Below are 15,138 nucleotides of genomic sequence, written 5' to 3'. Positions count from 1 at the left end.
GGATTCTGTGGTATTCGATTTTAATTGTAAGTATCAATAAGATCTATTTTATTAGATAAGTTTATGGGAGATCTATAATAGACACAAATAAATACACTAATCACATATTATATATATATTTAATCACGTGTTAATATCTATTCTATATCTCTTCATTAATTTAAATAGTAATATTTTACTATGTACAAGATAAGTTCCTCACCTTTATATTCTTTCTTTAAGTAGTTAGAACTCTACAGATCTTATTCCTTCCAATTAAATATTAAGGCAATTTTTATTGAGTTTTAAAGTGAAAAAAAAAAAACCCTCCAAGAGAATTTCTGGAACATGTTTGCTTATACTCTGGAAATAAAATTACCTAATTCCTAAGACAAGAAGTCAAAGATCTATATTTCAAAACAAGTTGTATAATTAATTAGATAAATTATCAAGGGAAGTAAAATTCTAGATAAGTTTTACTCTTCTCAATGTACAATGGGTATGATATATTATGAAATATTTCAAAACAAACAATGTATAATTGACTTAAAATTATTTATGAATATTATTTCTTCCAAATTAGATCATCCACTACTGTCTACATACTGCAGAAAGGCAAATTCCAAAAACTGAAACTAATTAAATTTAAATATGTACATTAATGGCATGAAGATTTCAGTGATTTTAATTATTTTAACTGATAGCAATTATGGCATCTCAACATGGTCCTTATCCTTCATTTTTAATTCAGAAAAACTTTCTTTCTAAAAATTATTGAAATTTTAATGAGTAAGTTACAGAAAAATCCAGAACCATTAAATTTAGAAAAACAAAAAGAAATTTTGTTTAAAATGCTCCCAGATGTAATTTTATGAAGTTTTCAGTGTCTAAGAAATATTGTCCATGACATTGCTGAGTTGTTTTTTCTTATGATAATGAGTGAATTTCATGCTGAAATTAAAAGAAAAAAAAGTGTATACACTATTTCCTTTTATAACAAGATGTGTTTATATTATGTAAGTCCTTTGTTAATCTTAACTAGGAGATAGTTCTCATTCAAATAATATTGCATCCACATTTAGGAGGAATACTTCACAAAGTACTGTCTGATAATGGTTTTCAATCAACAGAGTCCTTGAAACTGTTCAGCTTGTTAGGCATTTGCAATTGAAGAGTGCATCCATCTCTGAAAACAAGATGCAAGGAAATAAGACTTTTCATTTTCTCCAGTACTTACTTTGTTCAAAGGACGATAGCCCTTTCAAGAGGTGCAAAAGATATTCATGCATACTGCTTGATCAAGCTAACAATGAAAAAGCATAATGAGCATTTATGACGTGAACTGGAGATTTTCAAAAGGATGTAAATCAGTATCTTATCTAAAAGGATAAAAAATAACCCATCAAGTTGAAGAGCAATTTTCTGGATTATAAGCTTATCGTGAACATTTTAAACACAACCACTATTTACTATACTTGCTCAGAACATATTAGTTCCTTTCTATCATGGGGGAGCATTTCAAAGACATGAAGGATTCACAACTCTTAACAAAGTACACAAGTTGTGGGGGAGATGATGGAACTATTGTGAAATGCCATCTGAGAAAACACTAACCATTTAATTGTCTAAATCAAGAACAAGGAAATACTGTTCATGTCTGTCTTTTCTGAATTTCTATTGCTATGTAATAAAATCACACACTTACTTGTTTAAAGCAACCTCCATCAATTCTGACCTAGTTCTGTAGATAAGAAGTCTGAGCAGTCTTGAAAGGGCTGTCCCAAGACTCAGGTCAAGATGTCAGCTGGGCAGAGGTCTTACCCATAGTAGTGTCCATCTCCAATGACAACAGCATTTCGATCTCTGTAACTGTAGGAATGAGAAGAGAGAAAAGTAGAAGTCACTGAGTGTCTCTTAATAAGATAGAACTGGCTTATGCCTCCCTTCTTCTTTGACCCTTTCTTTCCCTCAGACACTCCCTTTGCTAGTTTTGTAAAAACAAAGGAATGAAAAATAGTCAATAACTTTCCTCAGTGTGAGGGACAAGACTATAACTCCACATTCAGTAGGCTGCAGAAAGCTATACTCATGCAGGCATGAACAAGCTGCTGCAATTGAAATGTCTGCTGCTTCTATATATCATCTCTATTTTTAGGAGCACCACCCAAACATGATTTCAGAAGTTGATAAAAGCTAAGTAACTTCCCATAGAATTACTGTTAGGGCACTTTATTTTGCTGTAAGAGGCATTAATTAGCTCAGAAAATCGGGGACCGTTTTTTGTCTTGCTCTAAATTATAGAAACAAATTGAAACTTCTATATTTAGTACAATTCTTGTTACGTTCTTGTAGACAGAGCTAAAGACCACCGCTCAACTCATTGTGCCAAAGCTCACATATGCATGAATATTAATGACATGTGTCTACATTGTAAGCATTTTTTTTAAAAAAAATACTGAATCTTAGAAACTTTTTTTAACTTTTGCTACATAATCATTGGAAAATATTTCTGTCACTATATAGGGTAAATAAAACATTTCCCATAAGATCTGGGTTCTTCTGAGGTTGGGGATAAAGGATGAACAAATTAATTGCAAAGGATTAGTAGGACAAAATGTTAAAATTAATAATAAGTATGGTTGTAAACTCTAAAGTTAAATGGGTGATGCTGGGATGCTAAAGGGTTTAGGGTATCAAGGAGAGAAAAGAAGGGCATTTCACACTGAAACAATGGCCAACTTATGTTGATATGGTTAATTATTTTTTTCTTACTGTCTTCACAGAAGCAATTGATCAATGATACCCAGCTATGTGTTAACCCTGAAGAAGTAATTAAACTTAAGCTAATTTTCAGAAATAAATTAGACAAGTAGTAAGACCACATTTAGAAGCAAAGGATCAATCTAGCAGAGACAAAGACTGCCAAGATCACTTTCTAGAATGGGGCTTTATCCACCAGGAACATCTAGTCATTTGAAAGTGTCTTTTTGCAAATAGGCCATTTTGCAACTATAAAATGGACTCAGATATGTATATATCCTTTTGTTGTTAGCCTACTCATTAGCAAATAAATTTTAACTCCTTTTTTCTCAACTTTGTTCTCTAAAAAAGTTGTATAAAGCATTACATTTCCTAGGAGGAAGACAAATTGGAACTTTCTACTTCTGTCTTCTTGCCAGTTGATATGCACTAAATCCTTCTATCTCTCAAAATATTAGTGTCATAATATTGACCTTGTGCACATAGGACAGTGAGTTGGTTGTCTGGCTATCAGCATGTAAAGGACAGGATGACTTCATCCTTTCACTCTAATAGTAAAAAGAAGGGTTTCTTAGATAGGGAGGACACATTCGTTCATTAACCTACACTTGGAAAATATCCTCCCAACCACATTTTTCCAAGTCATAAAGAAAAGTAGCAGAGATAACTTCTTTGCTTAGGGACGAGCCAAGAGCTGAACAAGGACAAAACTCTCAGTCTCTAGCAACTTCACTGCTCTTATATAAAATAATGTGAAATTTTAAGTTATGGTAATAGAAGTCTACAGACTTATAGGTTCCCCAGTGACCTTTAGTGACCCTTACCAAAGTGACACTTATTGGAAAAGACTAAATCTGGCCATACTAAGAAAAGCTGTTTGAACTTTTGAGAAGACCAATCCCACAGTTCTAAAAGCAGGCTTCTAGTTTTCTACATATATTCCAAAAGAGTAGCAATTAAAGTTTCCTGCACATGTATTTTTTTTTTTAAATGTGAGTTAACAAGAAGAATGACTCAAAGTTATCTTTGTCCTCCAAGTACTAAACTGAATTAAAAAGGGATTAAGAAGCATCATTTTATTTGAAACTCATAGTATTGTATAGAATGTATATATAATGTGTTTCTGTGATGAGATAATTGTTTCAGAATGAAAATCACTGTGTAAGAAATGCAATTTGAAATATGTGGTCAGTTATTTTATCCAATGCCTATACCATATTTTCGCTCTATTAAGTCATTTTAATACTCAAGGCCAAAGCATAAATTTTAGGTTGTTATTTCTGCTTATCACAGAGATTGTTCAGTAGGTCTTTAGAAAATATTGGTTGAACTAAATCCTAATCACAATCATATATTGATTTGCAAATTAAATAATTTCATATATGTACAAAAATAACTATTTTAATTTGTTGTTCTAAAATGTAGTTGCATTACAGGCCTCAACCCCCCAAAAATGCGTTTTTTGCTCCCTAAGGAAAGAAATTCACGAGAAACTGCTAGGTATAACTGAACAAGGCAGGGATTTATAGAGACTCATGCATAAGAAGTCGGTACTGGAAAGGAGAATTTAGTGTTGCTCCTCAAAGGGAGTTAAGAAAAGACATTGACAAGATAAGTCTATGATGCAGAGAAAAGGAAGTGTCATAACTTGTTCTGGGTTGGGCTAGACCTAGGCATGCACAGAAGGATTATACACGTTACACACTTCGGCCTCAGCCTTCTCCCTCAAGGAAATGTAAATAATCATTATTCAGGATCTAAAGTTTTTGTTTCTCATCACACTGCTTGATCAGTGTGATCCACCAAATTGTTTGGACAGGACTTGTTAGTCCATGGATTAGGATGAGGGCAGCTTGTCCTACTCCTTAGCTACTTCTTTTGCCTGTGCTTATTGGATCACAAATACTTCTGATTATCTCAAAATTCAATCATTTCCATTATTTAATAGCTTCATTATACATACATTGCACACATAAAGGGTCAACTATCTTCAACATTATATACTATACCACCTTTAAAATTCTGAAGTTCCTGTTCAGAGGACCATAAAACTTTTCCATTTTCTGATATAAATTATAAATTAGATTTGGTTTTCAAATATTCCCCAGAAGTAATTGATACAGTTATTTGTATCAACTTACTGAGGATGTGCTTCTTCTGTATACAAATTTTGCCATCATTACTCTGCAGTAATCACTTGTTTACTATAAACCAGAAAAATAGGGAGTCACAAGGTTTTCTGAGTTCTATTCAATATGGATTGATTATGGAATATTTAAAGTACCTATTAATGAAAAAATGAATAAATTAGTACAACATTCTTTGATTAGAAATTAGGAAAACTGTAAAAAGAGGCTTTCTTAAGCAGTTTTGGTTTTTGGCTGGTTCCTGAAGTTAAGGTGCTACTATCTGTGCTGATTCCCCTCTTTGCCATTCTTGAGAATACATTTCCCCCTGTAAGACTTCTATCTAGACCAAACCCAACAATTCTATACTGTAGAGAGTAGAATTAGAAGGTCTTATAACGTTAAAAAAAAAAAAGTCTATCATTGAAAGGTTACTTAAAAGGGACTTTTATAAGAGGGGATTTTAGAATTACCAATTATAGCAATATACACAAATTTTTAATAAGCAAAAACTTAATTAAAATATAGTCACAGCTTGGTGACTATAATTTGACAAATTTTGAAGACAGAACAGAAAGAGTCAGTAGGAAAAATGTAAGGATTAATCTGCCTATACGTTGAGAGTACTTTTAACAAAGTACAGCACACAAAAGACTAATTTAGAGGTTCAGAAAAGTTTGATATTATAGAGTGAGCAATAAAAACAAACTGAAATTTTAGATGGTAAAGGGCTTAGGCAGAGAGAATGCTTTAAAAATAGTGTCTGAGGAAAGTGCTCAAATAGGCCATTTAACTAATAATGACAAAAAGAAGGCCTATAGCATGAGATAATAAAGTATACAATTAATAGAAAATTCTAACTACTACTAAATCCATAAACAAGTAAAAAAAAAAACTAAATGGCTTGACTGCATTTTAAGAATACAGCTTAATATGATTATTTTAAATTCCTGCAAAGGTATCAATGGAAAGCTAAAAGTTTATTAAAATCCTTGCTTATAACATCAATTGAAATAAATGGAATAAATATTAAAATGAGTAGCTAGTGAGAAATTCATTAAATTAAATAGACTATTTTTTAGCAAGAACACTATTGCCAACTAATGACAATGAATATTACACTTTTACTCATATTTGATCACATCAAATCTAGTAATTAACATATCTTTCACTTCCTGTCCCTCCACACATACATAATAGCACTGCTGAGAATGTTCAGGAATATCTGAATTTAATACAGATAAACTAGCATGAAAGCAGGTTTAATCACAACAGTAAGGTCTCAAAGTCCTATTTCAGGTATGCCTATTTTCTTCTCCTGAATCTGCATTTCTTAAATCAATGGATTGTTATTCGGAATCTAAACAAAAATTTTGCCTCACATGTAAAATTTATCACAAAGTTTTAGGTATAGCCATATTTCTCACTAGCTGTGCTATAAGGACAACTGATTGAATATGAAAGTATGAATAGCTTATAATGGCATAGTTGGATAATTTTATGAGCGCATTTATGTGGCATTATTTTGAAGATTCTTGTAGTTAAGATGGCAGCAATTTTTGAGTGACTTTTGATTCTACAGAAGCACTCTCTACTATTTTACAAAAATTACCTAGTTTAATGTTTACAACAGGAAAAAGAATAGGTAAAATTATTATTCCTATCTTATAGCTAGAAATTTGAGGAACACAAGAAGTAACTTTATAAAATCATTGTACTCAGTAACTTATTTTTTGTCAGTCAGAATATGAGTCTTATCTTTTTTTTAAAATATATACTTGAAGCCACTTTTATACCTGTGCACTGAGAAATAGTGTAACAATGTGAATGCCTCAAAAACACCATTTTACTTAAGGTCATTTCTCTCCTAAAATGTTGTTAGCTGATGTGAAGATTTTTATCATTACTGAAAAATATCTATAAAATGTTCTAATATAGACACATCTCAAAAATAAGTGGAACTCTGAAATATTCTGCAGGAGGAGAAGCTGTTATTTGTCAGTGATTCTAAGTGATAAGTAAAATGTAAGTTTTTAAAATGGTGATACAAATTTATAACTGAACTGGGTTCATTTATACCAAATGGAAGTTTCACTGAGAATATTACAACCTAATACTTAATCACAATATGCTGATTCAAACAGCAGCTCCATAAACAATTTTATCATTGAAGAAGCTACTTAAGAAAGGACTTAATACTTCAAATGAATTTCATTTGTGCATTCATGAAGATTAAGAAAAGATACATTGTAGTTATTCTGTCATATATAACAATTACATGACTACATTTTTCAGTTGTTTCATTAAAAGGTCACCGATTCATACAAGGAAAATACTAAAGCATCACACATTTTCATTACATCTGAGGAGATCCTGTCAGATGCCCACCAGGACTGTGAGGTTTCAGATATGAGGTCTTAGATTTATACCATGGAAGTTAAAGAATGCCCCCAAGTCTCATGACCTGCCATGATACCCTACCAGTTTCCTGCCCAGACCTGTGAACTCCACATTTGCACAATGAAGAGATAAGGCAGTCACCTCCCACATAAAACCATATCAGTTATGTGTTCAATGGGTGAGGTTCTGGATTTGTGCTAGGAAAGCTTGTGAGTAAAGGTCCTCACACCTCATGACCTTCCATACTACCTCAAAACACACCACCCCAAAGCAGTGAGACTCCTGACCAGTGAGGAGATTAAAGCCATGTCAGGGAAAAGCCCCAACAACAGAAGTTGGGCCCAAAAACAAATAACAGGAAAGAGAAAGCCAACAAAAGGTGACACAAGTCTTCATAGAGTAATAAAACAGAGAAAGATTAAATGTTCAGAGCCCAAATTCAAAGGCATAGAAGAAATGTTCCTCCAATAAGATACATAGCTTAAAATTACCATGATTAAAAAAAAATCAAACGGAAGACTCTTAAGAAATGCAGAAAAACAAACAAATGCTCTTAGTAATAAAATTAAGGAATTGAAGATAAAAAAAGATAAAAATGGATATTTGGGGCATAAAACAAATATAAGGAAATGAAACATATGAATTATGGGAATTCCAGAGGAAAAGAGAAGGATAAACACACACAAATAATAGAGAAAATTATCCTGAACCTAAAGAAAGAAATATACAAATCCAGGAAGCAGAAAGACCCCAGGACTACCTAACCAGATTGAGATCTGCATTGGAACATATACTAGTAAAATGCCCAAGACTGAAAGAATAGTGAAGTTGGCAAGGGGAAGAAGCAAACAACCTATAAATGTGCCCAGATCACACTAACAGTACACTTCTCTGAAGGAAAACTACACACAAGGAAAGAATTAAATGCTGTGTTCCAAATACTTGCAGGCTGCCAACTGCCAGGCAGAATAACCTTACCTTACAAGGACTTTCAGATATGAAGGAGGAATAAAGGCATTTTCAAACCTAGAAAAACTCAGCAGTTTGTAAACACTATAACCATCTCTCCCACAAGGACTGAATCTGCTTTCTTCCCTGGCATATATTGTCCTTGATGTATATTTTTTTCCCCCACAATCTTGGACTCATTTGAAAAAATTTATTTAAGATTTTTGGGTCTCTTTTCATGAGAGTTATTGGATAATCATTTTTTTATGTGTAATGCATTCCTAGACTTGATAATTCATAGACTAACTTATGGAATGAAGCACAAAATGTATTTTCAGTTGTTGGACGGAATATCCCATATATGTCCATTAAAGCAATAGAATTGAATGTGTTCTGCAAGCCATCTGTATACTGACTGATTTTGTGCTTGCTATATAAACCCTCTGCCAGATGGTATTACAGTATGCAACCATGATAATGTATTTGTCGCAAATAAAAGTTACAAAGTGGAAGGTGAAATAGTTTTAAAAATAAGCAACTAAAATATAAAATGGAATGGAAGGAGGACAAAAACTGATCAGGCCCATATTCTGAGTTTTGGGAAATGCATGTACAAGAGAATTTAGTTCTTAGTGGATAGACTTGTGGAAGGTTTATGATCATCCTTCACACCAAAAAATGGGAAAGGGAGTTGAGAACTGCTCAGCCACAACCATACTTCCTGGACTTCGTCTTTCATTTAGATAGGACTAACTGCATCCCCTCCAAAACCCACTCAATGATAGCAGAAGCAAAATATACAAATTTCCACCAGAGTTTATGAAGGACAAGTAACTTTTACACCTTTTTTGTTTTCACTTCAGAGTTAATGTCAAAAACTCAAGGCAATGTGAGACTGACTTTTCTAGATGTTGCAGCATTTATAAGTCTAGAATCCAAAAGACTAGCTGGAACTGAATGTACTCGTGTCCTTCAGAAGGTCACATAAATAAGATGGTTTTTAGCATGTTCAGCCAATGATATTAATATGTATTTTTCTGAGTATAACTAGTTATCTTAAAAAATATAATAACCTATTCTCCATCCTTTCTCACAAAACATGGATGGACAGATTAAACACAGCAAACAGCAACTTCAAAAACAAAATAAATGAAACTACAAAAATAAAACTGTAAAAAGTTTTGGGGGATGTGTCATTTAAAAAGAAAGTCATACTTCTTGGCCCTCCCTGGTGGCGCAGCGGGTTAAAGCACTGCACTAAGAAGCTAAGGCCACCTCCGCATGAGTTCGATTCCCGCCTGCCCCGGAGGTGATTCCACATGGCGAGGCAGACCTCTCCTGACCCGCCCGCTGCTTCCCTCAGCAGTGTAATTCGTCGATCTGCCTGTTCTACTCCCCACTCTCTCTCTGGTGAATCCTCTCACCTTCCACATCTCTGGCCTGTACCCCAGTTCTGTATGAATAAATAAATCTTCAAAAAAAAAAAGTCATACTTCTTGCTAGCCACATGCAATTAGAATCTAGTCAATTATGTGACATTTCCATTATATTCTTTAATTTTCTCTCAAGTCTTTGGAGAATCGATAGTGAAAAACATCCTCAGTTAAAGTAACAAAGAATGTATTCTTATTTAATGCAGTGTTTTGTTCATGTAATCCCCATTAACACAAAATGAAAAAAGTGAGTATATAAATTATTTCCCATTAAAGCAAAACTGTGCTTTTAACATTTTAACACTGTATTTAATAAGCATTTACCATAACTTGAAAATATTGCCTGAATTCATTTTCAAGCAATTGGGAAAAAAAGTATCTCCGGAATGGACACATGGATACAAACATAGTTTTCTTCTTTTCTACAAAATGAAAAAAAACATGAATGTAATTCTTCATGTATCACCATGACATTTTTTTTTAAGATTTATTTGTTTATTCATAAACAACTGGGGTACAAGCCAGAGATGCAGAGGGTGAGAGGATTCACCAGAGACAGAGTGGGGATCAGAACAGGCAGACTGACAAAGTACACTGCTAAGGGGAGCAGCAGGAGGGTCAGGAAAGGTCTGCTGCGCCATGTGTATCTCCTCTGGGGCAGGCGGGAATCGAACTCATGTGGAAAGTGGCTTAAGCTTCTTAGTGCTGTGCCACCAGGGAGGGCCCACCATGATATTTTAATAACACACAAAATTAGTATTTTAATATTTTAATAAGACACAAAATATTAAAAGTGGATTGAAAACTGACAAAAAACTTCCTAAGCATATCAAAAATTACTGATCAAAAATAAAGGAAATAAAATTATATGCAAAATATTACATAATATTGTGAAAAATGACTAAAGGGAATTACCAGAATTCACATATTTTAAACTGAAAGAGCCCAAATTGCACAGTTCTTCCTAAGACTGTCAGCATTCAACAACTTTGCTCTGATGCTGAGTTTTCATATAGCAGTCAGAAAAAATGCTTGCCTTTAAAATTTATATGATATGCTTTTGTTCAAATTCATATGTCTGATTAAAAATTATGTGATAATGTATTAAAAACAGTTGTCTTGGGAATTTTTATTATCCTGGATTGGACTACTTTCAATCTGCTACTTATGAGTAAATCTCTTTTGAGCATGCTAGATCAGAGCATTATTACATTAAGTTCTACTCCAACAGCTTTATCTGTGAGGTTTATGAGTAGAACATGAAGAAATCTACTTCAAATAATATATGAAGATGATAATAATAAGATAAAAAAAGTTGTAATGGCTAAAACTTATTAAGTAGTGTATATCAGAATTATTACTAAACATTTAACATTCTTTATCACATTTAATTTAAAAATTATTATGATTTAACAGATAGAGATTGAAACATTGAGAGATTTAACAAATTGCCTAAATTATTACAACTTTTAAAGCTTATAGCTGAGACTTCATCCCAGGTATTTTAATTCCATTTTCTTTTTCATATTGTGCAATGAATACAGACAATTTTTACTCTCTTTTCTAACCTCTGACATATTGTATTTTCTTCCAATTTCAATGTCTGTTTTGGATCTTTGTTTAATTAATCTTTTCATTGCCTTGTGTGCTGATTCTAGTATCTGTGCATATCATAGTTCCTGCTGCACCATATAAAATATGTGTAGTGGTATCTGTGCATTTCCATGAAGTTTTGAGCTGAGAACAGTAGCACTGTCTCTGTTCACTGTGACATGTCATCATGAATCCATGATCAAAGATGTCGGGAAGGCTAGATGGATACAAAGTTCTGACTAGGCATATTAGTTTCCTGTGACTACTTTGAAGAGCAAACTACCACAAACAGGGTGACTTAAAACAGAATATTTTTTCTCATATTTCTGAAAGCCGGAATCTGTGATTTAAGAGGTTTTAGGGTGATATTATCTCTGGAGAATCTAGAGAAACCTCCCTGCATTGTTCCCACTTCTGATGGTTATGGGCATGTCGTGGCTTTCTCTAGCCTCTGCCTCAGCCTTCATATCACTTTCCCCTCCCCGTGTGGTCAGAAAGTGTGTCATGCCCTCTCCTTATAGCAGTCCCTAAAGAAAATCACAAATTGGGACCTTTCTGGTGGCACAAGGGGCTAAAAGGCAGCACTGTGAAGCTAGCCACAGCCACCAAGCACAGTTAGATCCTGGCCAGGGAGGTGACCCTCTGGAGCAGACCTATCCTGTCTTGCCCGCTGCTCCCCTCAGCACTGTATTTCAGACAACCTCCCCTCACAGATGGAAATTCCCAGCTATGCAAAAAGTTTTATATGTTATGTCCCTACTTGCACAGCATTCGGGCAATTGACTACAGGTTTTTGTTTTGTTTTTATTTTGGACTCAAACTCTCTGGATTTAAATCATGACTCACCGTTTAGTTACTCTGTGATCTTGAAAAATTCTACTTATTCTTCTATACTTTTGTGTCTTCATATGTTAATAGGGATACCAGCAATAAGTACCTTGCAGAGTTATTCCAAGGATTCACTGAATTACAACAGGTTAGTAGAGTGCTCATTACTTTGTATTTAACAAAAAAAAAACTGAGACTGGTGATAACAATGATGATGTTGATGAAGATTTTAACCTAATACCTAAACTCATTTACTACCACACATTCTGGCAAGAGTCTATTCAAAATTACATCTAATATGTACTATTTTTATGAACATGATAGATTAGTTTTGGAAGAGCAAATCTTCAAGTAAGTATGCTATATATTGACATGTGACAGAAGCTAATCAGGCATGGAGCTAAAATAGTAAATAAAATATATGAGTAATATAATAAGAGTTAACCACCTAGAACACATGAAGGAGATATGTATCTTAGGAACTGAGATACAACATTATATAGCAATCACCTGTATATGCTTCTCTGGTCTCTTCCATGTAAGTGCTAGACTTTTTGAAATTTGTTGAATTCATTTAATTTTCATGTATGAGTCACAACTTCTTACTGATGAGCTCAATTCCAGGAGCACAGTTCCATATTTACTGTATTTCCACCACCTACATTTACTACAATCCCAACTTCAAACCAGGATATTCCAGCAAGTGAATAGATCCTATAAACTTTGGTATTAATGATTCTGAAAAGCCTAGAAAACAAAAATTTGCAGAGCTTTGAAATTAAAATGACAGGAATTAAAATCATATTGCAATGATTAAGGATGAACTGCTGACCCTCAAGATTAGTGTGATCTTTTGAACATAAAAACATATCTCTTTTAGGAAAAGAGTTACATAGTCCAACACTTTCCCATCACATCCCTGAGAGCAAACCAACAAATCTCACAGGGCATTTTGAGTTTGAGAGACTGTCAGAATTCATTCTCCCATGAATGGAAGAAAATGAGTCTTGGCTGAATTCAGCTTCAAAAAGTCAATATAGAAAATGTGGTTTTGAAAAGAATGTTAGCCAATATGGCAACAATGGGAATACAGTAGAATGGATGGGAATTTAAAAGGAAGTATGATAAATTATCAAGTTATGATGCTACAGATATGGAGATGACTGAATACATCTGCCCACTCACTTTAACTGTTTATGGATTATAAGACAATAACTACAGCTACAGAATCTTAAATCACAGATTCAATACTACTATATGATTTAAACTATTTGCGCAACTAAATACATAAAGTAACTAAGGCCTATGGGTATCTAAAAAGTGAAAAGTATACCAATTTTTCAAATGCTGCATATGTTAATTAACTTAGCTACACAACAACCTTGTAAAGTAGTGTCATTTACCTGCATTTTACAGAGAAAGAGACTGAGACACAGAAAAATTTAGTGACTTACTTGCAGAAAGTTGACCACTAGACTCTCATTACTGATGTGCTTCATGGTGATGCACACCCATGCCACAGACTCAAAGAGAAATGGTGTGTATTGCAGTAGAAACAAAAGAAGACAAAACCTATATTGGACTGATAAGAAGTCTAATGATAACAAGATTCTTAAGGAATCAAAATGCTAATGAGTCATCTGTGAATAAACTGTGAATTTCTTTTTTTTAGTGTCTTTTCTCAATCTGGTGTCTTTCACAAACACTAAATAAATTTTCAAGCATGGCAAACAGCAAAAATAATAAAGTCTGGCAAGTGTTTGTTTATTTGCCTTCTAAGTTGTGCTATCAATTTGTACTTCTATCCTTGAGCAACTGAATTTATAATTATAGCCATCATTGGTGAGAAATTCTCAAAATGTTTACAATTCCCATGCATACCCACAAACCCTTGTAGTAACTTAGTGCAGTCTTCTGCACACCCACTGAGGTGCTGTGTCTAATATCTGGGCAAAAAACCTTTGATCAGGCTGCACCACAGTACAGTCCCTTGTCCTAAAGTTCTACAGATCTTAGAGCACTTCAGTCCTGAAGCAAGACATTCTTTTTATACACAATACAGGCAATAATTTTCTCTCAGAAAGAGGAACCACTATTTAATATTGAAGAACCAGTATGTGCAAAAGAGAGCTATCTGGCATGTTCATTGCTGAATGAGCTTGCTAATTACTTGTGAGTTTACCATAGAACTGTTCATGTCTTGCCCTGCAACAAAGGCATGGATACATATGTTTGTACACATGCAGAGACATAATCTATTTTTCTATTTTTTTTTTTTTTGGAGGCAGTGATTCTGTCCAATTTACCTCTATTTTTCGTAGAATAACTGATACACAGTCTGGCTAAGAAAAATCATCCAATAATAATTTGCATGGGACAAGTATCAATAAGAAAAAGAAAAACAAAGGGGCCTCCTCGTGGCAGAGGAGTTCAGTCTCAGAACTATGATGCTATCTCCACTGTGGCCTGAGCTAATCCACATATGGTACAACAGACCGCTGTTCACCTCAGCAGTGTATTTCAGTAAATCAAGCTGTTCTGCTCCCCTTCTGTCTCTGGCGAATCCTCTCACCCCCTGTACTGTACCTCTGGTCTACACCCCATTTCTTCTATGCATAGATAAATATTAAAAAAAAAATGAAAAACATTTACCTGACAAAACTATTTCATATACATAACTTTTAGCTATTCTAAAATGTATAAATAACTCTTCCAGTGCATTTATGAATGAATCCACAAACTTTTCAACAAGTTATCATTCATGATCTGAACACCAGCTTCACTGATTCATATTTTACTTGCCATGGACAGGTTACTTCTCATAGTTGCAGAGCATGTTACTATATTCTTTGAAGTCTGACTACACATTCAGGCAGCCTTAGACATACTTATTTGAATGTCCATGTCTCTGTTTTTTGTTTTGATGAAAAGTTTCCATAGTACAATCTTACAGAGTTTAGAAGAGAATGAAGAGATAAAATATAGACTTCAAATTAATTGATTTTTTCTTACCTGTTAAAAATGGCTCGTGGCTTTTTATCAAGTAGTCTTTTAAAATCAAACTTGATTTA

Source organism: Condylura cristata, unplaced genomic scaffold (assembly GCF_000260355.1).
Source record: "Condylura cristata isolate star-nosed mole 26May11 unplaced genomic scaffold, ConCri1.0 scaffold00007, whole genome shotgun sequence".
NCBI lineage: Eukaryota > Metazoa > Chordata > Mammalia > Eulipotyphla > Talpidae > Condylura > Condylura cristata.
This window is presented reverse-complemented; position numbering follows the sequence as displayed.